This window comes from Pleurodeles waltl, chromosome 10 (assembly GCF_031143425.1).
Source record: "Pleurodeles waltl isolate 20211129_DDA chromosome 10, aPleWal1.hap1.20221129, whole genome shotgun sequence".
NCBI lineage: Eukaryota > Metazoa > Chordata > Amphibia > Caudata > Salamandridae > Pleurodeles > Pleurodeles waltl.
In genome coordinates this window covers 881,947,357-881,968,938 of record NC_090449.1, presented here as the reverse complement: position 1 = coordinate 881,968,938, position 21,582 = coordinate 881,947,357, and positions in this window count along the sequence as shown.

The following is a 21,582-nucleotide window of genomic DNA, read 5'->3' as shown; positions in this document are numbered from 1 at the left end:
TCTAAAACAATATGGATTATGGTTGAAGAGCCGCAATTACACCTGCATTTGGCACAACAAATGATATTAATTGGAGCTCAATTTCAAACAGAAAAAGGGATAGTGTTCCTGCTCCAAGACAATGCCCACAGTTTAGAAATTGTCTGCTTATCCCTATTAGTGAAACAGGAGGCATCAGTCAGGGAATGGCTACACATGCTACAACTTAAGCAGCAGCAACAGGTGTCACCTGTCTAAAGCCACTGATGTGAGATCTTGTAGGACATTTGTCACATAGTTACTAGAAATTTGAGGCCACAAATAGTTTGACACTCAATGTCATGAGAATAGTTAATGGTTGTTAAAATCAACACATGTGCTTACAGAATGTCATTAGTCCTTCATACTCACTTGGGTCTAATTGCTGATGCAAGTTTGAAGGTTTGTGGACTGATTATAGAAATTCAGTTCACAAATGGGTGTGGCCATCAGAACAAATTAGTCATTCCTTCAGTTGGATCATGTTAAAGGAAATATAGCACAATTGTTACTTTGTTTTTCCTTTTAGCTACAATGTATTTCACTTTTAGTACAAACCAATAAGTAATATGGCAAATGAAACGCCAATTGTAAACCAGGTGTTCACTTGTGGGTGTTCTTTCTCAAACACCAAATGTTGTATGTGCAGAAGTCATGCATCTATGTCTTTATAAATTGTATCTTCAAGGGGCAGAGAATACTGACTTTCAGTTAAGGTACTCTGTGACTAAATCTCTTTTACAAAAAAAGCAGATGATCCCCTTCTCATTTGCTTAGTGGTGCCTTTCATAATTGCTTGGAGGACGGGTACCCTCTTGTCTCAATTGTAAAGGGCTTTCTTTTTTATGCACTGCCTTCCATTTCTTGGCAGCAAAGGGTACTCATAGAGTACAGGAAGTGACGCTTGAAATCCAGTGATGTAACAGAAACACAGCAGTCTTAGTGGTAGTCAATCTATTTGCTCCATTTGTCCAATGTACTTTTTATGTTTTGCGGGGCGACATTTAATGGGTGACCTAGCCATTTCTACCCTAACAGGCCAATGGCAATTGATTCAAGCAAAATGAGAATCTTGATGTCTGTTAGACCCTTCACCCTTAGGGTTGTTTTCCCCCAACATTTTGACTACTCTCCTCCTCTTTACTGTAATTTCTGGTTGTTGGCTTTAGGGCTCTCTGCATTTTACCACTGCTCACAAGTGCTAAAGCACTTGTGCTCACTCCTTAAAACATGGTGGAATTGTCTTACACCTGACTGCCATATTTAATTTACTTGTAAGTCCCTAGTAAAATGGTAGGACATGCACCCAGGGCATTTAAGGTAAATGCTACTATTGGGCCTGCAGCACCTATTGTGCCTCCCACTGAATAACCCCTTAAAACATGTCTCCGAGAAAGATGGGGGGCATGTGAGCGGCTAATGAGGACCTTCACTTACACTCAGCGGTTTGATTAGAGACACGAAGCGCTGAATCTGGAATCACGGACCCCCTCGTGGGATGGGGACCGTTTGGTGACTGCTCTGTTTGTCTGGCCTCGCCAACACTGCTGGTCGCAGTCGCAGAGCGGCTGAGGCTGGGCAGCTGGGCGTCCCGAGCTGTGCTGGGATTCAGGTTCACAGTTGTTGGTCAGGGAACTGCTCGGCGGCCGCAGAGTGTTGCTGTGGAGACGGTGGAAGGAGCATTGGCTTATTATGGTGCCGAAGGCTCTCCGGTGTTCACGGGAAAGCCCAACACTGGCGCAGGATCAACTAGGAAGAAATGAATCGAGAAGAAGAAACCCCCTCCCCTTCAAGATGCAGTGGCCAGTATCGGCACCACTGTAAAGACTAGCTGGAGCCAAGCGAGAAAATGTAGTGGCCCCCCTTGGAAAAGGGGACGTTGCTGGTAGCAGGCACCCGTCAGGGAGACGGTTGCAAGGATCTTTGACTCTATGATGGGGAGCCAACGATACCTGACATGTTCAAGTATCCATCCTCAGATGAAATGCCTGGGTTTACCGTTACCTGGAAAGGAGAGCAGGACTAATGTTGACATTGAGCAGATTGCAGGAGCAAGTGTTGAGCAGTCAGCCCCCGATTGGGCGGGACCCATGGTCAGGGATGGTGATGTCCCTCAGGTACATGTTGTGGCTTATGATATACAAACTTTGGAAGCGGAGGTGGCGACCCTGGGGGATAGGTGTGTTTGATGAATCCTACTATGAGGGACATATTGCAGGGGTAAAGTGCTGCATCACTGGTTACTAATGATTCTATACTCACAACTAATCAAGAGGATGTTGGTGTTGAACAGTTGACCACCTTAGGGGCAGTAAGGATGAAACCTTTGATTGTAAGGGGGATTTAAAGAGGAGGAGTGGAGACGATTGAACATTTTTTCTCATTATCTGATCAATAAAAAGACACAGATGACTATACATCATTGTCAGAAACAGACACTGGTGGGAGCTATGCTGGATCCACAGTAGGGTCAAATTTGTTCATCCGTAAGAAAAAACACAAGAAACCAGTTCTAGGAATACAGATAAGAGGGGTGGTAAAAACGGAGCAGAGGCACAGGAGGAATGCTATGGTATTTTACAGCAACTCAACAGATATATTCAAACATTGATAATCTCCCAGCAAGCTCAGTGGTTTGCGCCCCCACAAACACAGAGCCCCCTTCGCTAGATTTAATTTATCGCACAATGATACAGCATCATGAACAATCGCAAAGTGACAGCAGGAAAGCTAGGATTGCTAACAGACAACTTCAATCTTCTGTTAGGAGGGTTGCAAAGACCTGTCTGGAAATCGAGGAGTGTATAACCACAATTGAGACTTGCACCAACGCTCTCTAAGTTGAAGTGGCCACTGTGGTAAAACGGACAGATATGTGGTAGTCACAAATTTCTGATATTCAGTGGGAATTGGAGAACTCCGAAAATCATCAACGTCATAATAATCTGTGGATTTTTGGCATTAAAGAAGGAGTGGAAGGTCAGGACGCAAGGACATACATAGTGGAATTATTCAAGAGCGCCTTTCCTGAGCTCGAGCGTTGGAACTGGGACCGAGAGATACAGAGAGCACATCGGTTTCCACTTTATAAAAAGAAAAAGGAGGAAAGTAAGACTGACAGCCAAAGATATCCTAGGGCTATTATCGTATATTTTGGAAATTATCTACAGCAATAAGCAGTGTTTGAAAAGGCCCATCCTGATTTGGAGATAAGTGTGGGGGGGCATATCTTTCTTTTCGCATCCCGAATATGCCCATGCTACAGTGGAAAGATGGTTGAGACAAATTATTACATTATTTCAGGAGAAAGGAGGGGAGGCATATCTATTGCACCCTGCTCGCTGAAAAGCAGTATATAAGGACAGGGTGCGGATGTTTACTTCTGAAATAAAAGCCAGGGAATATCTGGATCAAATTAACTAGTGCACCACCATCGAAGGGTTAAACTGAAGGCGGGTGTAGGAAGGGGGGAAAAAAGAAAAGGAGGGAAAAGGGGGAACATGGGAGGAAAAAATAGGAGTACACAACACCTACCCGGGGTTCATCCACGATAGGCTAATCAGTGTGGTCTTTAGCATCAGTGCTTCAGAGGGCCAAAAGGGTGAAAAGGTTGGTACACAGATGTGCCAGGTGTAGAGGTGAGGGTAAGAACTCCATCTTACAGACCTAGAGGTCTGGCTGTCTCTCGTTGTAGAAAGGGGATAGGGTTGGGGGGGCGGGGTGTGGGGGTGGGATGGGAGGAGGAGAGGGTAAGACTACCGAGATGGACAAGGTGGGTACGTAAGGGGATGTTAATTGGGGGATGCACAGGAGGGCAATGGTTCACAACTGGGGAGGTAAAACTGATGCTGGAGGTATTGGAGTTGGGGAAGCTGTGTATGCTGTCTTGCAGAGGCTACCAGTATATGTAGTAATATGGCACATAGAAGCAATCTTCGGGTAACAACGGTGAATATATGTGGGCTTAATGATGGCAAGAAATTACATGTGGTGGATGAAGGGTTAAATTCCCTTAGGGCAGATATTATTTGCAGGCAGGAGACACATATATTAGGTTCTCAGAAACATTTATTGGAATTTCCGGGTTATTACTTGTTGGCATATGCTTACCCAAGGTATAACAACAAAGGGGGTGGCGTTAGTGGCTCGCAATAGGTCAATGGAAGTAACCAAGAAACTTGTTGACAAGCTTGGTCGCAGGGTGATTTTAAAATGTTTAATCGGAGGGATAATGTTTACGCTCAATTTATGGCTCTAATATAGAAGATGCGGAGCTACTGGACTTTAGTAACTTCGAGCTTGCAACCTGGTCGTCACCAGTTATTCTTTGCGTGGATTTAAATATCCATATAGATAATGAACAAGCTATCCAACATCAGGGAAGATATCGGGGAGAAAACCTAAAGTTTTTCGGGCTTTGCAGACTTTAGTAATGAATCATGGACTGGTGGATGCCGGGCATCAATGTAGGGCTTTAGATCAAGGATTCACTTATTTTTCCTTCCCCCATAAAAAGTTAGCATCGATTGAGAAGCACCCAAGAATTATGTCGCACCATAGCACTCTGATTATGGGAATTAGACTGGGGCAGGTATCACGGCAAGTCAGGATTTGGTCATTCGATAGAGTCTTGTTAGTAGACCAACTATATATTCAACACATGAAGGAGTGGATAACAGAGTTTTTGGAGAATAACCTTGGAACTGCCCCTAGCCATATAGTGTGGGATGCTATTAAAGCAGGTGTTAGAGGAGAAAACCTCAGTCTTTGTGTGAGGAAGGAGAGAGAACGCATTCAACGGTCGGAGAGAAAACAAGCAGAGCTAGCCTCATTTGAACAACAGCTAGCGGAGGCGGTCAGTAATAATCTATTGGTGACCAGAATCTTAAATAAAATTGCTGTTGTGAAGGCCAGAATTGTCAGATTTTAGGTGGAAATGGTAGCAGCTAAATTCCAGGTACACCGGCATGAACGTTATGAGTATAATGAAAGAGTTTGCAACTTACTGGCCTTAAAGATAAGGCAAAAGACAACATACGGGTCCATTAGCACACTCAAGTATATAGATGGACATTTGGTGAGTGGCAATATAGAAGTTTTAAGGGTTTTTAGAGGATTGTATCAGGATTTATATGCACAGGAGAAGAATCCCCCAGAAGATGCGATAGATCAATACTTGAATAATGTTTCAGTGGGACAGTTGAGCGAAGTTGATAAACAAAAACTAGAGACACCACTAACACTTGGGGAAGTAACAGCAGCGGTGAGCTCTCTGTTGAGCGGAAAGGCTGCAGGGCCAGATAAGATTCCCTTAGAATTTTTAAAGTTATTTCTTCAGGAACTGGAAGAGGAGCTCCTTACTCTATTTATAAATGTGCAAACAGGACATCAACCACCAGCAACATGGATGACTGCGAATATGGTAGTTTTTCTTCAGAAAGAAAAAGATCAGGGATTACCCAGCTCATATCGCCCCATTTCTCTTACTAATAGTGACGCCAAACTATATGCTAAAGTTTTAGCTACCAGATTGAGCTCAGTGGTAGGCAAAGTCGTTTCTCCTTGGCAACACGTTTTTTTCCCGGGTAAAGGCACAGCTGATCATATTAGACGGGTGATAGCGGTATTGTATGATGCACAGGTGGCCAAGACTCCTCTGGCATTGATTTTGTTGGATGCGGAGAAGGCTTTTGACCGGGTGAATTGGACGTATCTGTGGACCACGCTTCATAGGGTTAATATTGGCCCAGGTTTTATCAGGGCTATTAAGAGTTTGTATCGGAATCCCATAGCGAAATTGCAAATAGCAGGGTCGGAGTAGGAGCGAGTTGTAAATTTGAGGGGCACCAGGCAGGGTTGTCCCTGCTCACTGCTGCTTTGTCCATTATATATTGACCCACTTATTAGAATGCTGTTAAGCATCAGGGCAATTGAACCATTGGAAATGGTAGGAGGTAGTGCTAAGATACTTGCTTATGCTGATGACATTGCGGTCATAACATCTAACCCAGCGACTGCAATAGTGAAGATAGAATATGAAACAACAAGATTTGGGAAGGTCTCTGGTTACTTATTGAATAATTCCAAAAGCCAGATAATGACTAATTAATGGATAAATATTGATGATGAACGTCAGATGTCTCAAGTTAAGTATCTGGGGGTTAGATTGTCAGCCAATTTGGACACCGTAGTAAAGAATAACCTTGCTCCAGTATTAGCCAATATGAAAAAAGAACTGCAGCGGATAAATAATTTACTATCAATAGTAGGGTGGTGTAATATGATTAATTTATGTTTTTGCCCAAGGTGTATACTTTTTTAGGACTATCCTGTTGGAATATAGCCAAAACTGGTTTAAGCAGATGGACGCTCTAGCTAGTAGCTTTAAGTGGTCCTTTTCTAAAACACACAGAGCCTTGAAATACCTTGTATTACCAAGAGAAGGAGGGGAGTTAGGCACTCCCCAACTTCAGATTGTATTATTTGGCTGAGGTCTTGCAATACAGTCAGATATTATGAATACCTGAACAGTCTGGCAAATCGATGAAGGATGTCCTTCCTTCCATATATAGAATGATATGGGGTAACATGGCCGATGCTGTCTTTCTAAGAACAGTTGAGCCTAGCTATTTTAAAAAGGTAAAATTCAAGACTATTAGGGCTGCATTCCACATCTTGCTGCAAGTTAAGTGCAGGGTCGGTATAGGACGGTTTAGCTATTGTGCACCACTTTGGAGCACCCCGAACCTCCCTGAAATTGTTAAGGATAAATATTGTTTAAAATGGATCCACTGTGGAGTTCGTAAGTTGGGGGAATATTTTTAGCAGAGGTGGCCACATAAATTCTTTCAATGATTTGAAGGAGGAATGTCCCCTGGATAGCAAGGATTTTGTTTTAATTTTTGAAGATTAGAGATTTTTTTGTTATCTGTGCCCAAGGAGAATCATTGTGGTGATAGGTTAAGGTTAATGGAAGTATTGGGAAGGGGGGATAGTTGTGCTGTTAGGAATCTCTATCCGCAATTGCTTGATTTTATGCAAGACGATCTGGTGACTCAAGCTGGAAACTGAAAACGGCAGATAGGAGCCTGTGAAGTTACTTTTTTAGTTTCCCTGGATAGGGCTCAGGGGGTGTTATTGTCTGCTGGGCCACAAGCTCAGCACTATAAGATACTATATAACTTACACTACACGCCCCCCAAGTTAGCTAGCTGTGAGAGAACAGAAGGGATCACCTGTTCACATTGCAGTGCTCTAAATGCCAATTTATGTCATATGTTTTATAGCTGTGAAAAATTGTCAACATTCATTAAGGTTATTATAAAACTTTTGGAAAAAGTATTGTTTCAGGAAGTAGGTTTAATACCTCAAATGGTAATGCTTGGCATTGACGAAAGGGTTTGTAATGGCCAATGGCAGCACTTTCTCTTTTTGGCTATGTCGGCTTTGCGTGGATGCATTGCATCAGACTGGCCGAGGCATGACCCTCCATCTTATAATCAATGGTTGGCTCGGCTTTTCTCTATGTATTATTTAGAAGATTGCTTGTATGCTGTTAAAGGCAAGGCTAGCAGGGAAAGGGGAGCTAGAATATGGGCTCGATTGACATCATGGTTCTAGAATATTTAAATGACAGTTTGCAAGATGTGATGAATTAGATTTATATTTCATATTAGATGGTATTTCTTTCTGTAAAATCATGTACCTTCAACACATTGTTGAGAAGTATGATCTGTTTATGTAGACCCCTGTGCGCCAATAAAATAAAATAAATAATAAAACATGTCTCAGGCCTACAGCCTGCGAGCAGTTTTAAACTGCCAATTCGACCTACTGAAATAAACTTTTTGCCAGACCATAAACAGCCAAAAGGGCAGAGTGCATTGTATGCAAAATGGTGCACATGTACTTTTAAGTTTTACATGTACTGGTACTGAAAAACTCCTAACTTTGCCTTTCACTACCAGTAAGAACAACCTCTTCCATAGGATGACATTGGGTTATCTTATTACATTTGATAAGTGATAATTTTAGTTTGGGATCACTTAGAAACATCATGTTTGGCATTGAGGGAATTGTAATCTAAAATTCTAAACCTCTTGAATGGTAAATTCAGATTTTAAGTCAAAGTTCAGAAAATGCTACTTGTAAAAATGTAAAACAATACAATTAAATACCTCACCTAAGTAAATTACAATTACTTTCTAAGGGGATCAAAACATTTAATTAGCATGATCTATTTGGTTATACGTGAACTCATTCAATTAATTTGTAATGAATTTACTAGTTTATTGTACATAGCATAAATTACTGATAACAGAACATGATTCAGCATTTTCATAGTGAACACAATGAAAGACAAAAACAACATTGATTTTTGCTGTTCCCAATACCACTCTGGGCTCAATTAAAAATCAGATACAACGATGTAAAATATCACTCTTTTCAGTTCAATTCATTACAGCATGAAGGAACGGTCAAGGGTCTATGATCCAATGTCTGAGTGCCTGTACTCTGTCTTTTAAGGTAAACTAGTAGATGTGGTAAATCCTTTGTAAGGGAGAGGCCTTTTTTTCAAGACTCTGCTCCTCATAGACCTTGTCTTGATCAATACCCTAGTACCTCATGTCGATGTATTTCTACTCGCTTGAATTAAGGGTCTCCTCAAGGCATAGAATTGAATAATCCTGAACTCATTGCATTTAAAGGTGTTTTGATAGTTATTTTCCAACTTGTCTGATCAGTATGAGGCATAATAAGGACATATTTATTCAGTCTTGCGAGCATAGATGTACCCTAAATGAGTGAAAATTGCTGTTGCTTATTTAATGATAAGATCAACAACATGCCATCATGTATCCTAAATTGAATGGGAGTTCTGCTGTTTGTTTTTGCTAAATCCCTGTGTAGTTGGGGGTACACTGGTGCCAGAGAACTTTTTCTATAAAGTGCCTCTTTCAATTTACTTTTAGAAAGTTGACATTTTCTTTTCCTAACCATTTTATGCCTGTAGTCTGTGACTTGCCACATGACTATGATATCATGGCAGACGGCCTTTGTGTGTTCCTCTCAGACATTGACACAAAGAGGGAGTAGGTGTTGATATGCGCACAGCCCCACTTACATTTCAAATGAGCTTCCTAAGTTCACTCTCAAAGGATTTTACCCTAGCCTTTTGTGACCCCAGATTTCCTAGGACCAGGGCAGGGAAATGGAAATTCCACTACCATATGTTGACGCGGGGTTCTAGAAGTTTCTTCCACTTCAAAACTGGCACCAGGCATTAAAATAGGATCCTCAAACCCATTCTTCAGTTCACCCCTGGATCTATGGGGGTACTCACAAGGAATGCCCTATACTTTAGAGGTCTGCCCTGCTGCCTGCTTTGCAATTCAGGGAACTGCCCTGTTATGGGAAGCTTGCCTTGAACCCTAAAAGGACTGCAATGTAACCTGAGGGTTATCTTTGTGTTTGGACCCAGGACTGCCAGAGTGCCTCCAAGTCCTAGTTGACTGGCCTCCTTTTCTGAGCTACAGCGACACAACAAGCTCCAACATCGTGAACTCTGAAGGTGCCCAAATACTTCGTATCCAAAACTTGGCACTTGAAAAATGTGTATCCAAATATAGCCCTGAGAACTGGAAGATGACCAGGACATACCTGCTTGCATTGCCGGTTGGCTGCAGCTCCTTCTTCGTTCTTCTCCGAAGTAGAAAATCCTGTTTAGTCATTCCTCGCAGAAAGGCTATCCAGCCACATAGGGCCCTCATAAGCTAAAGGTTGCAGCTACATCCCACTGGAGATTTTCGACTTCCAACAAAGGGAGTATGTCCGAATGGAGAAATCTTCACAGCAACTTCTTCCAGGTCCTTCCCAATGATGACGCCTCCTCCTCAGATCCAACAGCTGCTTTCCCCGCTGAACTTTACCTTCTCAGACATTTTTCTTCAAAATGTTTTCTAAGTCCAAAGGTAAGCTGAGGCCAGGCCTAATCTACCTCCTCCATCACTGTTGCCATAACTTTTGATTTTGCTCTAGTCTCACAAACTAAATGTACATGATTAGCGCTTTAGTCAATTTGGTGCCAATCATTTATTATCTTTCACTCTATTCTTCTAACATTTAGTGTGGGATCTTTCTTGTGTTGTGTTTTCATTTTATTACTGTTAAAAGTACTGCATAAATAATTTACATATTTCCTCTAAGTTAAGCCTGACTGCTTTTGTGCCAAGCTACCACATGGATAAGTACATGTTTTATTTAGTGACTTTTGTCGTTCAAATAATACTTTAATTTCTTAAACTACTGGTCACTTTTTATGATTCACCCTAACAGGGATTATGGTTTCTGTTTGAGAAGGGTTCTCGCCGCCCTCACCCAAAAAAACAATTTCTAAGTGTCCATCTTTGTGGCCTTAGCCAGAAGGTTAGAAAAGTTTCTTCCTGAGTGCTGGCATAAGTGCTGTTGTAGTTCTTGGATGCAGCTCAAAGGTCTCTTTTCCAGCCAAAGGAGACAATCATTATTTTACTCAGTAGCCCATGGGACACATAACAGACTATCTCTCATCACTCCATGCGGTGCACTTAGCCCACAGATTTACAAATTCTTTCACAAACACTGGCCCTTTCCATTAGCTGACAACACCCTGAAGAAGGGTCTCACTAACAGACCAAACATCACCTACAGCAGAGGGCGCACTCTACGTGACTCACTGTGCAATAGTTGTTTAACACCAGACACCACTGACACATGGTTACCCAAACCACCTAAGGGTTTGTTCAAATGCAGTTACTGGAATATTTGTTGCTACATTAAGGATATAATAAGTAGCTTCCAATATAACACCAAGGTTTCCTACAAAATCTATCACTTCAGCAATTGCAATACCAAATTTGTTGTCTAATGTCTCATTTGTACATGCAATCTTACCTGTGTTGGCAGTACCATCAGACCATTAAAAGAGAGAATTCAGGAACACACCAGGGCCATCCAAACCAACAACACCAACTATCCCTTTGCTATACATTACAATATTGCCCATGGCCAACAAGAAATACTAGGAATTACTGTACATGGGTTGGGTGCAGTTGGTGTTACACCACAGGGTGGAAATAAAACACTAACCCTCAGACGTCTTGAAAGCAACTGGATCATTAAACTCAGAGCAGTGGAGGAGGGCTTAAACACTGACAAAGACTTACATGCATTTCTTTAAACAATAGTACGCCATAGGTTATCTCTCTTTCAGATATTGAACTTAGTTGTATATGCTTTACAACTACAGGGATCATTCTTGTTTTCCTTGTCTATGCTACAGTTTCTCTTTGTTCAATCTGCCCTTACATCTGTTGTTAATCATTGCCTGGTCATTCCAACTGGAAATAAAATGCCCTTTAAAATTCATATGTATATTCCTGAATTTCCTCTATGATTGTACATTCATGTTTGCTCTCTATTCAATTTGTATTATTTTTCATTGAATATGTACAATGCAATAATTTACTTTGTTGCCCCTCTTGTATATCGCTCAATCTGTGTTTTTTTTTAATACTCTTTTTAGTTCATTTTGTATTAATCAATACATTTTTCAATCTACACCATGTCCACTCCAAAATGGCCGCACTGTCTTAAGCGTACGAACATTTGTTTTTTGTCCTTTGTCTCATTACAAGACACAGTGCTGTATGTTTATATTGTTGTATTTTCTGTCTTACTATTCTTCCATTTAACCCTTTTTTCCCTCGTTCCTTTACCGTTGTGCACCGATTCTTTAGGAATAAATACTAACTCTCTTAGACTTTGCACACAACAAACATACTCCAAAATGGCGCCCATCCTTTCTGTTCTACCCTCTCATCGGGTAGTACTTTCTCTACCGTTCCATCATGCTCCTCCCTTTCATCAGGCAGTCCTTTCTCTATTTCTTCATTTCCACATTACAAATGGAACACTGCTTACACACTTTCCGACGTTTCTCTGCATGGAACACTTGTTTCAGGTAAGGGACCGCCTTGTTTTCATGGACTAATGAGATTAGGATACGTTGAGAGTTTTTGCTTCCTCCCTAACCCTTATTGTCGAATCCTTTTGGGCTAAAGATAGGTTAGAGTAACTTAACTTTGCGAGATGAAACAAATGTTTCTCATCGTCTACCTTCCTTAAGCTAATGCCCTGCAAGCCATTTTTTTCATGCAGTCACGAGGTTTTAGTCACTTATGTAGTTTCTCTATCTTTTTTATCGTCATCCACGTACTGACGTTATTACTCATAACAGACTAATCCACACCATATGACCGCCACCTCACAACTTTTACAATTTGGTCTATTTGCGTTCTTTTTGTGACTCAATATGACGGGTCCAGTCAGCTTTTTTTCCCTGGTCCCCCGTTTTAATTTTAATTTTGATAAATGTAGGCAGTTCACCAATATCTTTGATAACAGATTCTTCTATCTCCATTTTTTCCTCTTAGGATTATCATGGCATCCACCCTCATCGACACCTTCCCAGAAGTCTCAGAGAACTAACTCCATTTAATTTTTTGATTTTTGAATCCCATAGCTGGTGAGACGCCTTGCCCTTTTACAACTGTCAGCACCTTTATTGTCCATTCATTTTGGATACTGCTATCCAGCTTTACTTTGGGCATGTCCTTACACCTTGTTATTGCTCACACCATCCTCTTGGATTGTTCACATTATGATCATTATAAAAACCAGCAGTAGTCATGACACATGCAGATTAAACTAACTTATTGTGAAACATAAGGGTATTGCATGTCCACTTCTGCATGTGTTTTCACCGCATGTAATATATTTTTGTATTACCTAATCACCTGGCACAGGTTTGTAAGTCATCTTTCCAGATGGCCCACTCACTTTTTGATCTTTTCTTTCTCTAACACTTGTGATACTAAAAAATTAGAATTCCCTGTTATCCTCCTTGCTCTTTTATTATTGTTACTCTTTCTCGCTTATCTTCAAATCTACAGCCTTGATAAAGTCTGTGTGACGTAACACATGTCGGCTGTATTTTGAATCCATCATCTTTTGACAAGAATAAAACCATCACCAACTGAAAAGATTGTGTCTCTGGACTCTGCTTGTACTGTTCCACTTGGATGAACACTATCTGGACACTTTTGGTGTGCCCCGGTATTTAAAATTATAGCCCATGGGATTTTGTTTGGCACACTTAATTTGGTTAGGTAGGAAAAGAACTGGGAGCTTGTGTATACTAGGACTTAGTATTAACATTTTCCCCATACTTAGGGGCATTTGGGTCACGACCCAGATACTGACCTAAGGCCCACTGTCTATTTCATTTGCTGGATAGTTTTGTCCTTCCTTCATTCTTACTGAATACTGCAACAGCAGAAAACAAATACCTCCATTCAGGAGGTGTTAAAAGGGCTGAATCCATATATTTGTAGATGTATGGAGTAATAATTTATGTAACTTTTTGTTTATAACTCAATGGCTTATTTATAGTTTGGTGGATGGGATACTCTGTGACCTATGTAGTGGATATCCCATCCCCCATAATAGAAGTACATTATAGCCTACGGCTCTGGAAATATAGTAAATGTGATATTCACCACATTTGTGACAAAGCATCTTGGGTACTAAACTCTAGATAAGGCCCTTTACTCTGAAAGAATGGTAGGAAGCCTCTGCTCACATTTAGTAGACGACTTGATTAGGTATCTCACATCTAACCGGATGAATGAGTTGGCACTTCAGAAAGCTATTCAGCTCACATTAACAAGAGGAAGGCCCAGCAGCCTACCAGGCTGAATGGCACTGCAGTGTAGCAGTATGTACCATGTGTAATTCTGCTTCTTGGGCAACACCACAAATCAATTTGGTGTTATGATTTGCAGACAGAGAGCCACACAAACCTGTTCATTTGTTGCTCTTTAACATTAAAACATAGTTAACTACTACATTAGAAATAACAGTGATTGAACAGCAACTTACACGTGATCTCATACTTTGATTTCTCCACTGCTTCATGCATCTCCATTAAAATAAAGACTGCAGCTGGAAAGTGAGACTCAGGCTATATTCTGATCAGTTGCAATGCCTCACTGCAGAGTTGAGTACCTTTTAGACCTGACATCATTAGCATAGCATTCTCTCAAACATTTTGTCTTCACCCCACCTGTTTTGTTAAATTCATTTTTGTTAGCATTAGGGCTCTGTACGCTTTACCACTGCTAAACAGTTCTAAAGTATGTGTGCCCTTTCCGTAAAACATGGTAATATTTACTACACCTTATTGGAACCTTTAATTTGGTTGTACATCCCTACTAAGTTGTACTATATGTACCAGAATCCTGTAAATTGAATGCTACCAGTGGGCGTTCAGCACTAACTATGCCACTCATTTAAGTAGCTTTTAAACATGTGCTAGGCCTGCCAATGCAGTCTGAAGTGTAGTTTTAAAATGCCATTTCACCCTGGTGAAATAAACTTTTTACTATACCTAACCCTTAATTTTAAATACTTATAAATCACCACTAAGGTATGCCCTAAAGGTTACTAGGGCGGGGTGCATTGTTTTTAAAGGGTATGACACGTGTACTTACGTTTTACATTTCCTAGTAGTTAAAAACTCCTAATTTGGTTTTCCACTGCTGAAAGGCCTATGTCTCCCATTAACCCGTTGCATGCTGATGACGGCATGGTTTTGTCATCAGCTGCGGTGGACGTGTGCTGAGGACAGAACCATTCTGTCCTTGCACCCGCCCACAGGGAAAGCGCTGGCGCTTCCCCATGGGCAGCCCACTTTCACCCCTCCCACAGGGGATGTCAGCAGGAGTGATTCCACTGCGACCCGACTTCCCCCTTAGTGATCCAATGATGTTGGTGAGCACATTGAACGCGACATCATCAAAAACTTCCTGACACGCTAGAAGCCATTTGGCTTCCAGCTAGCGTCGGAGCAGGTAGGTTATTCCTGCCGGGGGAGGAGGGTTTACCAGGCATACAAGCATTGGGGGAGAGGAACATTTTTTTTCCTCTCCTTCGATGTCTCTCTGCAGGTCATTACTGCTGCACAGTCAAGGATGGGGTCGTTATTGTGCTGCAGCAATGCCCCTACAATCACCAGGGATTTTATTTGGAATAATGCTAAGCGGGCCCTTGGGTAAGGAGAAAATGCAAAAGAAAACCAGCTTGTGCTAGGCACTATTTTAGATTATGTTTGAGTGTGGCCCCTTGGGCAAGGGTCGCACCTATGGGGGAGATATTTTTTCAATCACTTTTGGCCATTTTCTGCCCCCTGTTGGGGCATATGAGCCCTTTCGGGATGCCCATTTGCCCCAGGGGGCATAAAACCCACTAGTGCTACAGATATTTTTCTATGTTTGGGAGTGGGCCCTTGGGCAAAGGTCACCCCAGTGGGGCATAAATATTTTTTAAATGAGCTATTTTCTGCCCCTTCTGGGGGCAGATCAGCTCAATTTTGGAGCCTATATGTCGGTGGGGAGGGAAGGGGGGCAAAAACCCACCAGCACAGGGGATTTCTTTATATTATGTTTGGGGTAGACCCTATGGGGGATACATTTTTTTAAAATCACTTTTGGCCATTTTCTTTCCCCTCTAGGGGCAGATCAGCCCTATTTGGAGGCCAATCTGCCCCTAGGGGGAAGAAACCCTGCTAACACCAGGGCGTTTGTTTAATATTCTGTCTTGGGTTGGCCCCTAGGGCAAGGGTCATTCCAAGGGGGCATACATATTTTTTAAAGGAGTTTTGGCTGTTTTGTGCAGATCGGCCATATTATGAAACCCATCTGTCCCCGGGAAGGGGTGGGGCAGAAAACCACTAGACCCCAGGGAAAGATCTTGTGTGTCTGGAGTTCTGGTAGTATCTGTGGACAAGCACTTGGTTAGCGGTGTGTGTAGACTGGCATTTGGATAGCGACATATTATTTTGAAGTGTTAAGTGTTTAATTTAATGCCAATTGTGTTTGTGATTCTAGTATTTTTATTTATCCTTTTTATTGTAGTGCAAAGCTTTTGATTCCCTTTGCTTTGATTCCTGTTTGCGGATTCATCACTGGTAGATCTGCAGTTTGTGTAGTTGCATGTGTTAAGGTAAGAAAACGTTTTTGTACTATCTACTAGTATAATTTTCCTGCATGAATTTGTTTTTTGTAAATGGTGTTATAATGGCAGCATGTTTAGCTTCAGTTTTATTGTATGGGAAATTCTCCATGAATTTGTTCACAATGGGCATTGTATTGTCTTGTGAGTTTTTTTATTTTGTTTTCCCTTCTTAGTGGGATATCATTGGTTCTTGCTGTGTCTGCGCAGAGCAGGTGCTGGTGAGTCTAACTGTCTCTAGCAAGTGAGTAGTATCGTTTTTGAGTGTATCAGTTTTGTGATAAAGCTACACTTTGTTTACTGCTTATTTACACAGTGTTGATTGTTTGTCAAGTTTTTTTATTAGTAACTATTATGGTTAGCTACAAGATGACCGCTCAGCAGGTAGTTGGTATGCTTTTTTAATCTTCCTCTGACCATGATTATGAGACTGACTCGGCATCTGAGGCAGAGGGGAAAGTGCAAGATTCTGGCAGTGAATTTTGTTGTCCGAGAGGAATCATCTGATGATGAAGCCACTCCCAGTACCTCTTTTTGAAGAGGAAACTAATGTGCTGCTAGTGCCTTCAGAGTTATGTGGTTTGCAGCCTGAAGCTGCAAGGCTTCCCATTGGAAGAACTGAACTCTGGGCTGCCCCAAACATGGTGCAGCCTATGTTGCCTGCCTTTATTGGTGTCTCAGGGTGTAGAGTGAATACTGAAAACGTTTTGCCTTTAACTTTCTTTCAGTTGTTTATGGACGACGTATTTTTGAATGAAATTGTTTACCAGACTAATTTGTATGCTTAAATGTATTTGAGGAACAACAGTGCCACACTTAAGCCCCATTCTGGAGATACCCACTGGACTCCCACACATATGGAAGAGTTGAAGAAGTTCTAGGGTTTAACATTTTTGATGGGCTTGACAAGGAAGCCGTTGTGGTCTTCATATTTGTCAATTAGTCCCATGATGGCAACAGCTATATTTCCTGCAACCATGAGTATTGATCGGTATTTGCTTCTATTTCAGATGCTGCTGATAATGCTTTAGCGTTACCACAAGTTCACCCTGATTGTGACCGTCTTTTTAAGATTTGGCCTGTCCTTGATCACTTGTAGGTTGGTTTTCAGATATCTATGTTCCAGGGAAATAAATAGCTGTTAATGAGTCCTTGGTCCTGTGCAAGGGCTATTTGTTTTTTAGGCAGTGCAGTCAAAGTAAGAGGGCATGTTATGGATTTAAGATGTATATGCTCTCTGAGAGTAGGCCTGGGTATGTCTATAATTTTTTGAGTCTACACTGGTAGGGATTCCACTGTTGACCCTCCAAGTTGTTTATCCACTTTTGGAGTTAGTGTGAAGATTGTGTGGGAACTTGGTAGAGGACTTTTTAACAAAGGTCACAATTTATTTGAAGATAACTTCTACACTGGTGTGAATTTTTTCAGGGAGTTGGTCATAGTAGACACTGTTTCTTGTGGCACAATCTGCTCTACCTGTAAAGGTTACCACCAAGAGCACATGTTTGTAAAAAAAACTTGAGAGGGGACAGTGCAGTGCTTTGTGTAGTGATGTACTTCTAGCTGTAAAATGTGCAGACAGGAGATATGTATACATGCTGACTAGCATCCATGATGAAAGTACTTTACCTGGGTCTGTTTGGGGTCAGGTTGCTGAAGTGCACAAACCTGTGTGCATTGTAGATTATAATAGGCATACGGGTGGTGTTGATACAGTAGATCAGAGCTTGGAACCTTACAAGACCATGTCCACTCTCCTGAATTCCAGGTTCTGCAGGAGCTAAGAGACTAAAACTCCCACCCCTAAACACTATTCTCTTGTATCTGAAATGAACAGGGAATGAGCGACTAGCCTCCGGGGGAAAGGAATAGGAAACAGGGATTTGGGATGGGAAGAGAAACCAAACACTGGTTCACAAAGGAGCATCACTGTTGTTCTAAGAAAGTTGCCTCAGGGCTTGGTGCAGGAATTCTAAGACCAAAAACAAATAAAAAATCAAAGAACTACAAATATCACAGAGTCTTTTAGCAAAATAACATTAATTATTATCATTCGATTGGGCAATCACTGAATCTTTCAGCAAAGTCACAACAATCATTAGCGCTCGATTGCTCAACTATTAAGTACGCTTTGTAACTCACAACAAAATCGTTATAACATCAAACTTATGAATTTTTCTTTTGTTATTTGTTTGCACACAATAGACTCACTCCAAAACAATCAGAATAAACATTTAAGTTCACATAGATATCGAGCGATGCTTTCAAGAGTTCACAACACTTAACTTCAATGCTGCTTTTAAAAATACTTCTAAAGCTGTCTTTGGAAAATAGTCTTTTATCACAGGTTTCTAAGCATCGACAAATGTCTTTCATAATGCCCCAAAGATCGCTAACCTCAAGTAGGCTGAAAACAGGGAGACAAGAGGTTATTACTCACAAACCGACTTCTCCTGAAATGTTTCGATTATTTCAGGAAGATGGAATACTGCTCATAAATTCTCCAGCCGCGGCGAAAGTAAAAAGCTCCAGAGAGGGAAGCTCTGATGAAGCCTCACACTGAAAATATGACTCCTGAAAGAACCGGGAACACCTGCGAGCGAAGGAAGTCTCGAAGCCAAGCACACGAAACACCTTGGTAGTTCTATTTATAGACTGGTGTGCTGGTGATGAGTCATCAGACATATGCTGGTGATGAGTCATCAATCATGAGGGGTGTGGATGCTGTGCTGGTGATGAGTCATCAAACACTTCTGATGTTTCATATGAAGGAATTCGATGTCTCCATAAACCGCTTGGCAAATAGTTCACAAATTGGACAACACTTGCTTTTATCAATATAAGCAAACATGCAATGTAATATTTGGTCTTCAGATGGACTATCATTTTCCTCACTAGTTACAGGGAAGTGCTCTGCTGTAAACATATGCATGATGTTTCATCTTTTTTCATACATGCTGATTTATTTTGTGAGGGAGCAGCAAGAAGCATGCATGTGTGAGTCCTAATAGAACCTTACATTGTTGTTCGTAAGGCTTTCATTTGGTATAAGAAGTTGGCTATCTAGTTATTCCACTTAGCAACCGTCAATGATTATGTTGTAATCAAGGAAGGTTCTCTAGAGTCAAAGATGAAATATTTTCAGTTTCTGCACTCTGTGATAGGCAGCCTTGTTGTGGTGGAACAGGCAAGTGTTCCTAGAGTTGGAGTGGTGGAGGATGTGGCCAGATTGAAAGATTGTCACTTTGCGATCACATTCCTCCCATGCCCAAAAAAGACTTTCCCTGTAGGAGATGTAGAGTCTGTAGGAAAAGAGGTATGCAAGAGGAGACTCATATGTACTGCCCTGACTGTCCTAAAACTGGGCTGTGTGTGCCCGCATGTTTTAGAAAAGTACAACACTGTAAAGAGTTTTTGGGAGCAACTTTGAGAGTAAAAGTGAACTTCTTGGTCTGTAACAAATTCTATTTTGTGTTCATTTTCACAGTTGGCATTAGTGTGATGTATTTAGTTAGAACTGTAATGTATGTAGTTATGTATTTACTTACAATTGGTTTGTTTTTCCTTTTTGTTAAAAAATGTGATGGTGGTATGCATGGAGAGGCGCTTGGCTGGTGGAGTGTGTGGACTGGTGAATGGCTGACGGTGTGTGTGAGCTGGTGCTTGACTGACAGTGTGTGAGTAGTGACTCGCTGCTGGTCACTACACACACAGCAAGCCAAACCCCAGTCCATACACTCCATCAGCTGGTGTGATATGAAAGTGATAGGCCCTTGAATGGCACTGTGTGTTGATGTGAGTGTTGTAATGTGCTGGGCCTGCGGCTGGGAACATGAATGATGTTGTATGTGTCATGTGTGAAAGGTGGGTGCATGGCCTGTAAAGCGAATGGTGCCTTGTTGTGGCTTTACAACTCACAAGCTGTAAGTTATTGGTTACATTTTTTTTCTACCTATCAATTATTAACAGTGCATTTCATTTGTGTGTAATCTCTTGTTAATAAAATGTTATATATTGAGCCATCACTCACCCTCATGCCAAATCCAACCATTATGTATTTGTATGTAATGAATAGATGGTTGTGCAGTAATAATTGTCTTTTCTGTCTGTCTCGTCCAGGGTGCACATTTTCTCTACATTGCCTCTTGTTGTGAATGTTGTAATGTGCTGGGCCCACGGCTGTCAGTGTGAATGGTGTGTCATGTATAAAAGGAGTGTGAATGGCATGTAAAGAGGTTGGTGCATTGTCGTGGCTTTACAACTCATGAGTTGTAAGTCATTGGTTCAATTGTTTGACCTTTTAATTATTAAGAGTGCATTTCATTTTTGTGAAATCTCTTGTTTATAAAATGTTATATTGATCATCACTCACCCTCATGCCAAATCCAACCACTATGTGCATATTATAAGAACAGTGGGTTGCCATAAGACATATTTATTGCACTTCTCCTCTCAATTGGGAATTTAACTCACAAAAAAACCTGTTCCACTGTAATTAGGCATCATAGCACACCCTTGACACGCTTGGTGTCTCGGGTGGGACCCCAATAATTAAGCATACCACAAACTAGGTTGGTGAGTGAGGGGTCTTTTTAACAAAACATAAGGGCATGTTTCCACAATTTGAGTGTTTGGGACATGACAGAAGTAAGAGACTTGGTAGTATGCTAGCTTCTTGTCTAGGGAAAATCTACCTGCTCTAGATATGTTCAAAAACTAGACACCCAGGAGAGTACAGCATGGAATGCCTCTTGTGGACCCCAATAAGTTTTCTTACCCACAATGCCTTGCAAACCTCAAAATGTGACTAAAATGACACATTTTCCTTGATTTATGTGCCATATTTTCCAGAAACAGAAGTAAATCACAAATTGTCTACCATCCATTCCATCCAGCGTAGCCCTAAGTCTCCGGATAAATATTGTACCCCACTTGTGTGGGTGCCTAAAGCAGAGTCAGCCTCAAAGGATATTAAAAAAAAGTTGTGCCTATGAACACGCTTTAGTGCCCCCTGAACCTTTACACATTTTCAGTCCTTCCCTGTCACAGGCCCTTGGCCCACCCACACAAGTGAGTTATCTTTTTTATTGGAAGACTGAGGAACGCTGAGTAGAAGGACAATTGCGGCTCCCCCAGATTCCAGAATTTTCAAGAACAGAAATGTGAGAAAAATGTGTTTTTATAGACAAGTTGTAAGTTGTGCAAGGGATTCTGGATAGAAATATGTGGTGAGAGCCCCACAAATCACCCCAACCTTGATTCCACTAGGAGTCTAGTTTGAAAAAATGTACAGGTTTGCTAGATTTCCATAGGTGCTGGCTGAGCTAAAGCCCAAATTCCACAGCTAGGCACATTGCAAAAAACACATCACATTCCAGTGCAAAAGTGTGATGTGTCCACGTTGCATATTAGGACATTTCATGTTGCGGGTACTAGGCCTACCCCTACAAGTGAGGT